This window comes from Diuraphis noxia, unplaced genomic scaffold (assembly GCF_037042655.1).
Source record: "Diuraphis noxia isolate RWA-SAM2 unplaced genomic scaffold, SU_Dnox_SAM2 contig0005, whole genome shotgun sequence".
Lineage (NCBI taxonomy): Eukaryota > Metazoa > Arthropoda > Insecta > Hemiptera > Aphididae > Diuraphis > Diuraphis noxia.
The window spans coordinates 17,215,468-17,229,364 of NW_028301715.1; positions in this window are offsets into that span (position 1 = coordinate 17,215,468).

Consider the following 13,897-nt stretch of genomic DNA (forward strand, 5'->3'; position numbering starts at 1 on the left):
ATTCATTGATAATGAAATTGTAATCTTCTTGGTTTAAATTTCATAAATTAAGATATTTGATTTCATCGCATAATTTTCATATAAATAAGAAACAAAATGTGAATAGAATAACCTCTTTTTTAGACTAATTTAAAGAGATTAGCTTAGAGCATGAAATTATGTGGTCCACCGGTGAAGTGTTCTAACCACACGAGCTTTGTGTTATTCAAAATTCAAATCGAATATATAGGATACCTACCTCACACATAATTATTCTGAATTGGAACTCAAAACAACCATATGCGAAATAACTATATAGTGTAGGTATTAAATATGAAGATAGTTTATCAAACGATATACCAATCTTTAATATACAATATGGCATAATAATTTGGGGTAGTGCCTCTAAAAACGATCTGAACCCATAAAGGGTACAACAGAACAGTATAATTCGTACCTACATATATCATATATGTTTGAAAAGTATAATTTCATTGGATCAACTTGTTATTATTGTACTCACAATATTAATAATAATAATTTCAATATAAAACAGAAAAAGTTCTGTTCGTTAAAATTTTAATAGTTATAAGAAATGAATTAATTACTATTATACTGGACGCCATACAAGAGTTGTGTGTTTCTTTTACTTCTATAATTTTTTAATACTATGCTAATTAATTATGTAGGTAATTACTTATGAATTATTGTGTTTAAGCAGACAAGAGATAAATATTGGACTACGTTAAGTGGTATGCGTATAATGTTCCTGTACCAATCTTCTTCTTCTTCGGCTTTTTACAGGCCTTTTAGGCCCATTGCCGCAACAACATATTGTCTCCAGTCTTCTCTATTTTGTGCCGTTTCTTCAGCATTCCTTACTCCCAGCATCTTTAGGTCTTCTTTTATTCTATCTGCCCATCTCTAGGACGTCCCCTGGGCCTCTTTGCGTTTGGTTTCCATGTAGTTATTTGTCCGATTAGTCCTTTTGATCTCCACACATGTCCAGCCCAGCCTATTCGTGCGCTTTTCAAGATCCCAGTAATATTGGGTTCGTTATATAATTCCTCTAAATTTTTCATATTCTCCTTCATTGTTTTTCTTTGGGCCAAATATCTTTCTCAATATCTTTCTCTCAAATATTTCTAACTTTTTTTCATCTGACTTTGTCGTCGCCCAAGTACTACTTGCATACAGAGCTACTGGTCTGACTAGAACTTTATATAATGTTATTTTGGATTTCCTTGATAGTAGTTTTGATTTGAACAATGGTAATAGTCCATAGTAGCATCTGTTTGCTGCGATTAGTCGTCTTTTCACTTCTTCGTGGCTATTAGCATCTTCATTAATATCTGCACCTAAGTATTTAAAATGTCTCACCCTTTCAAATGTGTATTCATTGATTTTCAAGGAATCCGATCTGTGGTTTTGTCTAGATATTATCATGTATTTTGTCTTTGTCTCATTAATTTTTAGGCCAATTTTATTCCCCTCCTTCAGCAATATATCTGTTGTGTTTTTTAGGTCGTCAACTGTTTCGGCTAATAGTACTATATCATCCGCGTAGGCGACTGCTTTTAGATGTTGATTGTCTTTTATTTCTATGCCCTTAGCTTGGGATATAACTGTCCTCATGACTGACTCTAAGGCGATGTTGAACAGTGCAGGTGATAAAGCGTCACCTTGTCTAAGGCCAGTCGTTACCTGAAACTCCTCTGATAATTCTCCTCCAAAACTAATTTTACTTTTTGAATTAAATATACACGATTTTATTAATCTGGTTAACTTGGTTGGTATTCCTAACGATTCCATGACTTCCCATAGTTGGTCTCTGTTGATTGAGTCATACGCTGCTTTGAAGTCTACAAATAGTAAATATGTGTCTTTATTGTATTCGTGACTCTTTTCAACGACTTGTTTTACGATGTGTATTTGATCTGTTGTCGATTTTCCTAACATAAAACCAGCTTGGTATTCTCCAATTATTTCCTTGATATATGGGTTAATTCTATTCAGTAGTATGTTGGACAATAGTTTATATGAAGTATTGAGTAGTGAGATCTCTCTATAGTTTTCACACTCCATGATGTCTCCTTTTTTGTGTACGGGGCATATGATGGATATACGCCATGCTTCGGGTATCTCCTCTTGTTCCCAGATTGTGTTCATGAGTTTGTGTAGCTGGTTCAGTAGACCTGGGCCTCCCTTTTTTAGGCATTCAGATACTATTTCATCATCTCCCGGTGCTTTACCGTTTTTTAGCATTTCTAGTCCCATCTTCACTTCGTCTTCTGATGGTTTTTCAAGCATCTGTTCTACAGTAGAGTATTGAAGTATGGTGTTATTTTCATTTGGTTGGTTTAACAATTTTTCGAACATATATTTAAATTCACACGCAATTTCTTTACTCTCTGTTAGCAAGGATCCATCATGTTTCTTCATAGCTGTTGGCCTAGTTTGATATCCACGTTTAACTTCATTTGCTTTTTCGAAAAATATTCTGGAGTTGTTATTCCTGTTGTTTTCTATGGTGTGTATCCATTCTTTTTCCCATAATCTCTTATTCCTTCTGATTACCTTTTTTGTATCTCTTTGTTTTTGTGCTAGTAGCCTTTTGTTGTCTTCACTAGAGTTTTGTAGAACTTTTGTTCTTGCTCTGTCTTTTTCCTCTTGAGCAGCTTTACATTCTTCGTTAAACCATCTTTTCTTTGTTTTTTTTGGTACATATCCAAGTACTTCCTTTGCTGTTATTTTGATTGCTTGCTTTACTTTTTCCCAGGCTTCATTCGGGTTCACAATTTCTTGTATGTCTCGTAATTCTATCGATATTTTTTCTTGGTACACTCTAGCTGTTGTTGTCTTCAGCATATCCTTATTAATTTTTTCTCTGTACTTATTCTTTTTTCTCCATATTGTTGATATTCTGAGTTTGATTTTCGCTTTCACAAGGAAATGGTCCGACATCGCACTACTCCCTCTCATACTTCTTATATCTTTGACACATGATTTTATCCGGTTGTCCACTAACATGTGATCTATTTGATTTCTTATTAACCCACATGGGGATATCCATGTTTGATTGTGTATGTTCTTATGAGGGAAGTACGTGTTACTTATTATTATATTTTTGGCTATGGCAAACGAGATTAGTTTGTTTCCATTGTCGTTCGTAATTTCATGAAGGCTTTCGGATCCAATTGTAGGTTTGTACATGTTTTCTTTTCCGATCTTTGCATTAAAGTCCCCTAATATTATTTTCGGTTTATCACTCGGTAGTGTGTCACACACCAGGTCTAAGTCTTCATAAAATTTGTTTTTTATGTCATCACTCTTATCTTCTGTCGGTGCATAACAGTTAATTAGGAACATGTTGTACCATTTACTTTTGAGTTCTATGTAGCATAACCGATCACTTATTGGTTGGAACCTCACTATATTTGTCATAATGTTATCCCTTATAACGAAACCTACTCCGTGTTCATGTTTATCTCCACCACTGTATAATAATGTATTTCCTTGAGATTTCAAGCTACCTGAGTTTGTCCATCTCACCTCTTGAATCGCAGTTATATCCATCCCATATCGCTCAAGACACGATAGGGATGTTGTCAAAGCTCCAGCCCTATACAGAGATCGCACGTTCCATGTTCCAATATTGATGTCCGTTAAATCTTTGATCCGAGGCTTATTATGTTGTTGTTTCTTAACAACTATTTTTTTTATGAGGTAGGGTTGTCAGCCCTACGCTCAACCCCCAACCTGGAGGGCCAGACCACACCGACTAGTTAAAGTCAGTGTGGGGCTATTGCAGCACACTTTTTGGTGTGCTGGGCGATGGGCGCGCCACTTTCCCTACGCCTACGTTCCTGTACCAATATTAAAAATAAATAAAAATAATAATTACTAGGTGTTGTATTAAGGGATATTAGAACACACGTGCTTGACACTATTTATATAGGTAAATATAAAAAATATTAATTATTAAGTAGTTTTTGTAAATAAAATTATCTCAAAAATCAAAATTCCTAATTCCAAAATATTTTGCTACATTAAACATGGGCTTATAAATCGCCTATACTCTACACAAGTATCCAGCACAACACGAAAGTGAATTTATGTATTTTACTACATTTATGACTTTTAAATTTTATCATAATAGTTTCAAGTAGTTATACATAGATAAGGTAGCTACTACTAGTGAATTAACAGTGTTTAACAGCATTTTTTATTTTATTTTGATATGTTAAATACATTGTAATGTTTTTTTATTAATCAGTGTAAATTGCCTTTACTTAGGTTATAATATTAGTCATTGATGAGGCACTAAGGAAAAAGGATACTCCTGAGTACCTGGTGCGTATGATTCGTTCCTGGCTTTCGGACAGAGAGTTATTGGTAGGAAACAACAGGGTGGCAAGAACTGTGACGTGCGGCGTTCCTCAGGGATCGGTCCTTGGACCTACCCTTTGGAACATTGTTTATGACGACCTGCTCACCATGGAGGTCCCTCCGGGTGTCCAGATGATCGGCTTCGCTGAAAACACGTTAAAACGGTCGCTAAAAAAGCGGCCACATCGGCGGCAGCTCTTTCCAGGATCATGCGCAACATCAACGGGCCTGGTCAATGGAAGAGAAGACTCCTGGGATCTGTAGTCGAGAGCCAGCTGCTCTATGCCACCCCGGTGTGGGCAGCTCCCGTCTGTGGCACTGCTAAATCCATCAGAAATCTTAGGAAACCGCAGAGGGTGGCCGCCCTGAGGGCTATCAGAGCCTACAGGACGGTCTCGGACGAAGCCGCCTTCCTATTGGCGAACATACCGCCAGCTGACCTAATCGCTCGGGAGAGGACAAGGATCAGGAGAAGGTTCAACGACGCACCGATCCCAGGAGAGCCACCTGTCTCCAGAAATAGGATCAAGAATGAAGAAAGGAAGGCTACCATCGTAGAATGGCAGTTCAAGCAAGGCCGACTGGACTCACCGCCTCATCCCCGATCTGGTTAGGTGGTATAACAGGACGACTCCAGAAGTCCCCTGGTTTTACCACATGACACAGGCGCTCACTGGACACGGCTGTTTCCAGTTCTACCTCCATCGCTTCGCCAGGGCCGCAAGCCCAAGGTGTGTCAACTGCCAGTGTCCCTAGGATACAGCAGAACACACCTTGTTCCACTGCGAGAACTGGAACGGTCTACCAACCGACCTCTCTGAGCGCCTCGGGCATCCACCAACAACAGCTGATGTGCCCGACATACTCTGTGGTCCTCTACTCGAAGACCTGCCAGCAGACGGCCATCAAAGGGCGTTTGTACTCTGCGATGCTGAAGAGACTCTCAGACTATTCTACAAGATGGTGGAAAACATTCTCACCGTCAAGGAAGAGGAGGAGAGGGCTCGACAAGCTACAGGAGCTGAAAGATGAAGTCAGTACGGGATTCGAAAGCGGCGGGCTAACCAACTTGAGAATATGTCATCAGTACGAGATGTCTAAAATGGCTGGCTAGTCCGGTCCGAGAAGAGGCGTCAGAACGCAATGTCTAGGGCGGCGGACGCGGTCGGCCCGAGAAGATATATGAAGGGATAAAAATATTTAAAAAAATATATACTATTGTATAACTGCTGTGAGGAGATATAGCGGGTTAATCTTGCTTGTCCCTACTTACGATGCATTGTTTTGTAAAGTCATAACAGGATTGGGGCATTCGCATATATACCAGGTTACTGAGGAATGGGTATCTCAAAACTGTTATGACTACTTCTACTTGTATAAATTTATGACTTTTATAAATAAACGATGCTCCATGGGGGCTAAGCAATGTGAAAACAGTTCGACCTCCATGCAGTGATTTAAACAGGAAAAAAAAAAAGGTTATAATATTATTATGCTGATTTATGTGATGATTTTTGCAAGGAAAATATGAAAAATGTTTTTAAATGTTAAATCGTTCCATTTCGCAAGATGAACAACAACTAACAAACCATTATGCATTGTAGCACTTGAGTAAATAATTCTTTTGCAAACTATAAACACCGCAGTGGTTCTTGGCATTTTACACAGATGTTTATACGACAGTCTAGGAGCATATGGCTTAGCGAAAACCAGATTTCGACAAAAAATATAACATAAAATATTTTCAATATAATTGCACATCGAGTTTCGAATATTTAATGTCTATTATAATATTTTTTTTTAAATCGTAAAGCCAACTCCACACCTTCTCCTCACATTGTCTGATTTATTCTAAAAAATATTATAAATATTATATTATACATATAATTAATTTCGGTATTATCAATATGTACAATATTTTCGGTATTCCGTTTTAAAAATTAATTTAAAGTATATTTAACGGTACAGACTACACAGTATACTGGTATAGACGGTATACAGTATATTAACCTGAAATCGGTATACCAGTAAGGCCGTCAGCTATTTGGGAATTTACCTGTATGTAATACCTTTTTCAGCGGGAGCCGTTTTGGGAATTGACTTGTTCGTAATACCTTTTTTGACGGGAGCCGTAAGGGAATAACTAACAATGGACGGGAGCTGTTTGGGAAGCGACGATTGTATGATGTAGTAGATCTATGTTTTGGACATGGTGTTAATATAAACTTATTCGTGATAATGATAAAAATAACTTTTTTACGATTTTCTGAGAATCTACCATTCTGACGATTGACGTGCTCTAAAAATATGGCACTCATTGCCCAAGCTCCCACCCTTCTGCCCCTCCTAAATATGTCTCTGATTTTAAGGTCGTAAAATCTGTTATTGCTGTTAAAAGAACGCCACACTCTCGTGCGTAAATCTGTTGTCTTCATCTTATAACCGTATTAAGACGTGTACAAGGCCGAAGGTAAAGGCTGGCGATTTTTTATACTAATATATTTAATATATTATAATCTCTTCCGGGTCAATAATATGTTTGCCTGAAATTAGCGCGCAGGTACTGTAGACGCTGTATCTAAGAGCCTTTTTTATTTTCATGTTAAATCACTACATGTAGGCCGAACTGTTTTCACATTGCTTAGCTCCTGTATCTAAGAGCCTACCAATGTGAATGGTTACTAATGAATTTTGTAATATTTTGTGGTTTTTATTATAATAACAGTAAGTTAATATAAAATCTATTCAAGTTAGCACAACAAGTAGAATATTATGTATATATGAGTAGAGTATATATTCCGGTCCTGGCGCACTTTTATTTTATCAATAAAAGATCACAAAGAAAACAATGTGCTAAAAGATCAGACAATTTAAATGCAATAATTATTAAAATATTTTCAATCTTTTTTATTTTGATTTTTAATCAATATATTTAGATGGTTTACAAAATTATTTCTATCTATATTTGTTTTATGATGTCCCCAAGCTAAAGTATCAATACCATTTTCCAAAACAAATCTTTTATCATCATAAGCACTTAAAGTTTTTTTGTTTTGTTCTACAGTAAAAATATCATGTTTCTTTGTTCTAAATAAATTTTGTGTAACATATTTTGCGTTTTTATTAAATAAACATTCTTTGAAGTCATTAAAACATATTTTATTTTCCACTACATTTTGTTTAACACCTTTAGCTTTTTTAACTTCTTTTTCACTATCTAAAATTTTATGTGAATATAATTTAGATCTTAAACCAATAAATTCAGTCATAATTTTACCATTCAACTCATCTTTAAATTTACCCAAAACTTTTTTGTTAACTAAAGGTAAACCATAAATATTATTTTGTGGATAATCAGATGTATCAAAATGATCTATCATAATTTGTATATCATGATAGAAATCATCAGTTTTTATTTCTATTATAAGTGAATCTGTATCATTATATAATAATTTAACATTATTTCCATATTTTATCTTTATTACATTATAGTAAAAATCATACATCACCATTTTAGATAAATCTAAAACACACATTCCTATATAAATTGGTTGTTTGAATTTTATTTTTGTTTTTTTCATGTGAATTGCAGCTAAATTTCCTGTAAAAATTGTCCTTCTATCAAAATTCGGTTTTACAATTAAACGGTCTACTTGTTGTCCATTAGTACATAATTTTATATCAACATGATTTCTAACATTCATCATCGTACGACCATAAACACTATTATTCATTAATTTGAAATATTCTTTTTCAAAATCATTCTTAGCTTTTGATCTAAGATTAGTATTGAAATCAATATAAACTTTTAACCAAGGAGATTGACTAAATTCTAACACTCTATGAATTTTTTCTAATTTTAAACCTAACTTAATATATAATTTTAAAGTTTCATAGTGAATTATATAATTTTTCTTGTCATATAAAGTTGTTAATAATTTAGGAAGTTGTTCATTATCAAAAGTTTTTTCAGGTGCTAAAGGAAAATCTGAATGTAGATTGTGAAATTCTTTAGGATAAGATAAATCAACCTCTAAAATATATCCTTTAGACGATTTATCAGAAATATTCATAACATCAAAATTATCCAGATTATCAACCCATTTGAAATCTTCATTAGGTAAATATTTTTTCATTCCTAAGCCATACAGATTATTAGCATCCAAGTATTCTAAAAAAATAGATTCCTCCTTTTTATTAAATTTATCTCCCATGTATTTATTGTTTGCTTTCGAATATCTTTGACTACATTGAGATAAACCACTCCTGATTCCAGATTCAAACATAAAAATTTGATCAACATTTGTTAATAAATCTAGCTTTATTTTTGTCATTCTTAACATGCTATCCCACGCAAATCCTGGTGTTGAGTAATACCACAGAGGATCTAATTTATAATTTTATAAAGAAATATCTCTAAAATTTTCCATTATATCTGTTAATAATAAAACATCGATCTTATTATATAAAATAGTGAATTCACGAAGATTTTGTATATTAAACACTTCCCAAATCTTTTGTGAATTTTCATATTCCTCTTTGGTTGCATTTTTACCAGTGAGAGAACTATAGAATTTTTCTATAGGGGGTAAACATGTTTCATTAAATTTTTCTGGACAATCCATATACTCAAAAGGATAAGCTAATTTTCTAGTTACTAAATTTAAATGTTTTTTAGGAAAATATTTACTAAGTTCTTTAAATTGATGTTTTTCAAGATTATTTGCTAATTTATCTAAAGAACTTGGTAAAAATTTAAATGAATCAATAAATCTCAATTCAGAGTTTTTTACAACTTTTTTACCATTCTCGTCAAATTCTACACGTTTTATAATTTTTGAAAAAGAAATATATTTTTCCTCATTATTTGCAATTAATTTTATATCATTGTCATCATTCCCAAATTCTTTTATAAATAGATGAGCATCATAACTTGAAAGATTATGACATACAATTGGGATAAATTTAGGATTTTGAAAAGTAAGATTACATATAGAATGAGCCGCCCCTCTATATTTTCCAGTCAAATGATCATGATCACAAACTTTTCTCATATTAATGTTTTTATTTTTTATTTATTTTTTCCTTAGATCTTGATATTTTTTAATATTTTCATCATCATTATATTCTTTATAATATTCAATAGCATTGTGAAAGATTTTTAATTTTTTCTCTAACCTTGGAGGTAATTCACTTAATAATCTTTCACATATATGACATTTATTATTTATATTTATTATTTACATTTACAATTATTAAAATTATTTACTTGATTTTCACTCAAAGTTTTTATAGGAATTATATTCTTATATTTTCTATAAATTGCTTCTTCTTCATCATATATATGTTACGGTGAAAGATGTAAACGTGGTAAAAGACGTCATTCCCCGGTAAATGACATCATTTACCTAAAAATTGGTAAATGTTGTAAATGCAGACATTCCCCGGTTATTGTCGTCAATCACCAGTTTAGTTAGAGAATGATGTTCAATACTTTTATGTCGGTATGAACGATCAGCGATAAGCGTGTAGGTGCCAAATAAGCTTCGTTAGTTAAAAATATCATGACGGAGATCTTTTTTACACCATTTACCTACATAATCAAATCATTTTGGTAAAAGACGTCATTCACCGGAGAATGTCGACATTCACCAATATTCATCTTTCACCGTAACATATACATCTTAAAAATTCTTCAACTACATTTGGACCAGAATATTCTACAGGAGGTTTATAATCACCATTACTATATTTAATATAATAACAAAAATTATTAGGTATAATATGTTTCTGATAACAATTTGTAAAAGCCTCTGTATCACTTGGTTTACAAGTGTAGATAGGTTGAAGGGTACATTCATAATCAAAATAAATCACAAAAGGGATTCTTAAAGAATGATTATTATACTTCTCAAATTCTAAAATGTTTTCATAAGGTTCTGGTAGAATAATTTTAGTAGGTTCATTAGTACCACAATAATGTTTATGTTCATTCAACTTATTTTCTGTATTAAAACTATTTAAACACATTTTACATAAAAATCTTTTATGTTCATTTTTTGTAAGTTTACTTCCTACTAATTTCCATAAATCCTTAATCCAACAATAATGACTTTTATACTCTTTTTTTGGATAGAGTTTAAATGCATTAAATCTCAGATATTTCATCTTTTCTTCCATTTTAGCTCCCTCTGTTAATTCTTTATTTTCTTCTATATCCTTTTTTATTTTTTCTAAATCTTCTCCTAAATCATGTTCTCTTTCTATATCCTCTGTTATGTACAACAAATCTATATGATTAACTTTTTCAGTTTTAGTTATTTCTAATGGTAAAATAGTATTTTTTTCTAAATAATAAATATTAATAGAAATATTTTTTGTTCTTTTAACAAATTTTGGAACGTCTGTAGTTTTTACTGGAAAAGAAATACCTTTTAATTCTTCATCAAATTCATTTTGCCATTTTTTATATTTAGATACCCTTTGTGCATCTTTTTTAAGATCTTTACTATGTAAAGCAGAGAGTATTGACCAAAGAAAACATTTATCATCTTCATTTTGATCATTTATAACAGCGTGTTTATTTTGAATATCTTCAGGTAATGGAATATATGAAGAACCTTTAAAAGGAACATATTTATTTAAATTTATTCCCAAACTTAAAATTTGATCAAGTCTCCATTGAGATTCTTTCATTACAAAATCTTCTATTTCATTTACAATTGTAATTTTTACATTTGTATAAAACTCATTTAAGTTAGAATTTTTTGTTAAAATTTCATTTTGTGTTTTAAAATTACATTCTTTATATATCATATCTTCTTCAGATTTACCTTTCTTATATATAGCTAACATCATAATATTTACTTTTAAATCTTTCTTTTTTAATTCATGTTTAATGCTTCCTATTACTGGGTTATCTAAACGATTTAAAAACACTTGTGGATCTTTAATACCCATGTTATTTTCAATAACATAAGTTTGTAATCTACTTTTAAATGCAGTTTCTTCAATTTTTAGAATAGGTCGATTATCTTTCTTTTCAAACATTTTTGCACTAAAATTAAAAACCTTATGTGGTTTTGGTATTCTTTCTTTTTTTAATCTTATTTGTTGTTGTGGTTTTGGTATTCTTTCTTTTTTTGTTCTTATTGGTTTTGTTGGAATTTTATTGTACATTTTATTAGATTTAGGTTTAATTGTTTGATCTACATCATTTGTTTGATGACGAATAGATTTCAAATGTCTAGACCAATTTTTGTAAGTAATTGTTAAGTTACATTTATCACAAGTTTTGTTAGGATATGTTTTTTTGTTATCCATTTTATTAATATTAACATTTCCTTTAACTAAGGAATCAATTTTATTTAAACTTTCCATTCTTTATTATAGAGGATATTATTTTTTTTTACATTCAAATTTTTAATAAAAATTATTCTATTAAAAATATACTTTTAAAAACAGATAAGAGTTGACCTACTTACTATCCCACCTCTCGTCTGTTGTATTATAGATATCACTTCCTTTAACTCATGTCATTTAAAAACAAGGTGAAACATATAGTCGATTTATTTAATTTAATATTATTTTAATATTAAGATCCCATAAAAAATTTACACATTTTAATATTTCCTAAATCTTGAACAACCTTAACATCTTCTAGAAAACGATGTCTATAATTACCTGTTGTAATTATCATATCATTAGCTATTCTACAAAGTTATAACCAACTTGGTGAATGTAATAGTTTAGAAATATAAGGATTTCTAGTATTATCATCTTCTTGATCAATAATTAATCTTAAAAAAAATTTACAAAATAACTATAGAAAAACAGTTTTAAACGATAAATATACATCAGAAGAAAAAGTAAAACATTATGAACCAATATTAAAAGCCTTATCAAATGTTGAATCATCTGTTAATGATGTTAAAGAGGTTGCTATTAAAACCGATAATGATATTCAAAAGATGATAATACCTACTCCTTATAAACCTCGTAATCCAGAATTATTACGACTAACAGAAGATCAAGATAATATGAAAACACCTAAAAGTTCTCCACGAATAACAACAAATAAATCTCCTATGCCTAAAAATATAATAATATTAGGTGAAAATGCGCAAAAATATTTACCAACTTTACCAAATGAAGCTAAAGGTGTTAATCCATTTGGAATATATCATATAAGTAAAACTGATGAATTCATGATCGGAAAATGCCCTATAATATTTGACTTTGATGATATAATTTTAAATGGAAAAAAACCATATACTAACCCCAGGTATGTGGAGATTATTAACTCATACAGATGTTACAAAACCAGAATTTTATACAAAAGAAGATTTTGAAAATTTTGAAAAAATATTAATTGAAACAGATTCAATATACCAAAATAATGATATTAACACAGGAAAACCTAAATCAAGTGGAAGTGCTAAATATAATGAAATGATTAAACCTATTTGGGAAAAAATTAAACTAACATCAACAAAAACTTAAGAAAATAAACCAAAAACATCAAAAAAAGATAAATCACCAACACTGAAAGAATCACAAAGTTTACCCAAAGGAGAAGGTTTAATAAAATATACAAATAATCCTATTGAATTTATTTATATCGATAATATAATAAAAATAATTGACAGACTATATTTTATATTAGCAGAAGAAATAGCGGAAAATTATAGTTTTCATAATGAAAAACTTGGTATTGTTCATTTGTTTAAACGAAACACGGAAACACTGATTGATACTCCCAAAAAAGGTGTTGAATATATTTTACTACAATCTTTGCTAAATTTACCAAAAGAAACAACAAATAAGTTAGAATATAATATTAAACAATTAATTGACAGACTACATGTTATATCATCTGCAGAAAGATCGGGAAAAAACACCTATCATGATGAAAAACTTGAAATTCTTAATTTTTGTATTAAAAAAATAGAAAAGATAATTGATATTCCCGTTAAAGGTGTAGAATACTTAATGTCGTATATTTCACATTTACCAAAGGATATTAAAAAAGGTTCAGGGTTTTTTAATGATTTTTTAAATTGTTCAAAATTACCTCCGATACATTGGCCTGGATATAATTATCTAGGACCATTTACAAATTTAGATGAAAATTTTCCCCCGATTAACAAGTTAGACGAATATGCAAGAGAACATGATTATTTTTATAAAGATCATAAAGATACTAAAACAAGACATATCGCTGATAAAAATTTACAACAAAAAGCAATGGAAAGATTTTATGTTTCTGATAGTTCTTTGAATGAAAAAATTGCTGCTTTGACAACTGCAAATGTAATGAAAACAAAAAGATATTTAGGAATGAATTTAATATTTGAATAAAATTTAATATTTTTAAATAAATATTTTGTATAATAAAATGCATTTTAAATTAACTGAAAACCATAAAAAAAAGTTGGCTGAAGCTCATAAAAAAAATTCTAATGCAACAATTCATATTGCTAGTGATAAAATATATAAAGGAGAAAATAAATATTATTTAGATCAAATT